Genomic DNA, 3,387 nt, shown 5'->3' with positions numbered 1-3,387 from the left:
GATGTGACAATATAAATTGCAATGTGTGTGAGAAATGGGATCTTAGGGATGAATCCAGGGCTTAGTGGGCACAGGAAGAGGGAGGGGGACAGCCACGGCAAAGGCCCGTGGAGGCAAAGAGCCTCGTGTGACCGGGAGAGGGAGCGGGTACCCCAAAGACGGTGAGAGGGGAGCAGGGTTGGGGGAGGGTGGTGGGCAGATGGGGAAGGGAATTTCAGTTGTAGGGAAGGAGGTGAAGCTCAGTGAAGAAGCGTGCAAGAGCATGTTTGGGAACCGGGGCCTAATTCGTCATGTCAGGAGCACAGATGGGCGGGGAACGAGGCAAGCAGGCGGCTGGCTGTGGGCCGCCATCTTTGCGAAGAGGGACCAGGCCGGGCCTCAGGAGTCTGCTTTCTGGCATCGAGAGATGGAGGTAGAACTTCTGAGGTCCGGCTTATTTCCTCTATGAAAGTATGGGCCATTTTTGCTGGTTTCTTTGTAAAACTTTTTAATTGATAGTTTAATATGTTGCCCTTGCATTTCTTTAAAATTTATTTATTATTAAAAATCCCTCACATGAAATCACTTCTATGTGGGATATAAACCTAAAAGCAACAAATAAACAGGACAAACAAACAGAGACTCATGGACATGGACTATAGACTAGTGGTTACCGGAGGGTAGGAGGTGAGGGGAGGGGAAGGTAGACAGGGTTCAGGGGGTCAAATATGTGGTGATAGAAAGAAATCTAACTATGGGCGGTGAACACACGGTATAAAAATATGTATGCCTTACTGTTAAAGTGTAGGGCTGAAACTTACTGGATTTCGTTAGCCAATGTCGCCATAAAAAAATTTTAAAATCCTTCACTTACAAGACACACAAGGCCAGATGAAGGGCTGGTTTTGAACTCTCTCCCTCACCTTGAGGTAAATCCCTGTGGGGCCTGGATGCTTGCCCAGGTGGCCCTATCATTTAGATCTTTCCTCTCTCTTACTGGTCCTGGTGGCTCCTGATAATCCTTGGTGTTCCTTGGCTTGTCACTCCAATTGCGAGTGGTACCTATCACAGGGATATCTGAGGACCGAATGAGAAGTAATGAATACAAGAGCTAGGCATCCCGTTGGCTGGACGCATGATAACATTCTTGGTAGTATTAGTTGGTTTAATTTTTGTTGCAATTTGTTACGATTACTGGGCCGCAGATCCATGCAAAATGTCTTGCCAGGAGATAACTTTTGTTTTCTGACGAGTGAAAGCCTAAGAAGTCAATAAAGTTAATTTAATTACCAAGGAGTAATTAGCCTAGGTCTCTCTTTTTTCTCTTACTGTGAGAATCCTCACAAAGAGGGAACTTTGGGGGGGAAAAATCCTCAGAAATAAAACCAGAGCTCTAGCTGGGCTGATGCAGCCCTTGCTTGGTCTTTTACGCATGTGCACGTCATCATCTGGTGAGGAGGCTTCCAGGGTCCTCCTGCTCGCTTTTCTTTTTTTTTTTTTTTTAACGGTCTTGGAGTATAAACAATGACCTTTCTCCGCCCCACTAAAGGACCCTCACGGCAGACAGCAAGCCCAGGGCTGCAAATCTTCCAGGTATATAAAGATGTAAGATGGGGTTTCAGCATTGTTGGGTTCTGTGACTTGGAAAAAATATCTTGGTACCAAAGATGACCTTGTTTTCTTCTCTACCCGAAGCGATGGGTTCATTCACTTGCCTCCCCCGCTCCCCACCCCCACGCCCCCAGAGTATAGATCAATCCGAATAACTTCGCCAGCGGAGCATCAGCAATATCTCACTTTCCAGGTGGTTCCAAAAAAGTCAACATCATTATCGGTGCTATTTTTATTATTGCCCAATATTTCCATGTCTTCCGTGGTCTGCGGGGATGGTCATTACTGCCCAGTGACGCACGGGCCTCGCAGAGTCCCTGGGGGGCAGCATGTTTGCGTAGCTCACATCATCCTTCCTGCTTGTCCTACCCTTGAACTTTCTTCCCTGAAGCCCAAGCCTTATTTATTTTGAAAGACACACTTCAATCATCCCACCCAGTAGGAAGTAGATGCCCCCTCTCTGAGCTTCCCCGACATTTGTATGAATCTTTTGGAGGGCAGGGAGCTCTCTCTCTACTGTGGTGTGAAGGTCACCTTCAAGGTCGTAAGGGTCAGGCTGTCTTCCTCTTGCAGGAGAATGTGGCAGAGGAGCAAAAGCAGATGGTGCAGGGAAAAGGGGTGTCCTTTGGAATGAGGTTTGAACTCTGTCCAGGTGACTTAATGAGTAAGGTTGGAGGCCAAGGACAGCTTCAAAGAAGAGGTTACATCAGAGCAAAATCTTTGCTTGGCAAACAAGGGTGGAAGGGCGTTCCATTTAGAAGACGCAGCATAGCTGCATTTGGGGAGTGCACGGGGCCTGCAGCCAGGATGCGTTCTCATTATGACAGCAGGGGCCCTCGCGGGTGAAGGATACATGGATGTCAGGTTACGGCCATGGCGTTTTATCGCGAAGACATGGAGGGGACAATGATAGGTGGGTTTGGACCAGAGGAGTGCCTTGGTCTGGCACCATCAAGTATGTTTAAGGTCTTCGCGGGCCTTAGACACCTTCCCTTAGAATCTTAGGATTCCCCATCTCTCCTCATATCGAAAAGATTAAAATACGGCCAGCCCGCATTAAAATTTTTCTTTTGTGTAAAGCCTTGGTTTTACTTTTAAAGTTATTTGAAAATAAGTGGTTTCTCAACGATCATTGTGCCTAAGGAATTCTGGCAAAGAGAGAAAACCTACCACAGCTATTTTTTCAATCATAATAGCATTTTTATGATTATTAACTTGAATGATTAATGAAATTGATGCGATGTTTTGGTTACTAGACAAACATTTATTAGCTTTATTCTTGTACTTTTTTTAGTCTAAATTTGGAGCTATTTTTTCTAGGTCTCAAACATTTTCTTTTCAGCTCTTGAAAATTTAGCCATCCCTAAACACTGCTTATTTAGCCCTCCAGGATGAGACAGCACCAAGGTGGCAGATAAAAAGACAGAGAAAAAGGGAGACTTACCCACAGAAAAACTCTGTATAGAAGGCAAAACAGAGATGTGACAATATAAATTGCAACGTGTGTGAGAAATGGGATCTTAGGGATGAATCCAGGGCTTAGTGGGCACAGGAAGAGGGAGGGGGACAGCCACGGCAAAGGCTTGTGGAGGCAAAGAGCCTCGTGTGACCGGGAGAGGGAGCGGGTACCCCAAAGATGGTGTGAGGGGAGCAGAGTTGGGGGAGGGTGGTGGGCAGATGGGGAAGGGAATTTCAGTTGTAGGGAAGGAGATGAAGCTCAGTGAAGAAGCGTGCAAGAGCATGTTTGGGAACCGGGGCCTAATTCGTCATGTCAGGAGCACAGATGGGCGGGGAACG

The sequence above is a fragment of the Pteropus vampyrus genome, unplaced genomic scaffold (genome assembly GCF_000151845.1).
Source record: "Pteropus vampyrus isolate Shadow unplaced genomic scaffold, Pvam_2.0 Scaffold164, whole genome shotgun sequence".
NCBI lineage: Eukaryota > Metazoa > Chordata > Mammalia > Chiroptera > Pteropodidae > Pteropus > Pteropus vampyrus.
The sequence above is the reverse complement of the archived record's forward strand: the minus strand, read 5'-3'. Positions refer to the sequence as shown.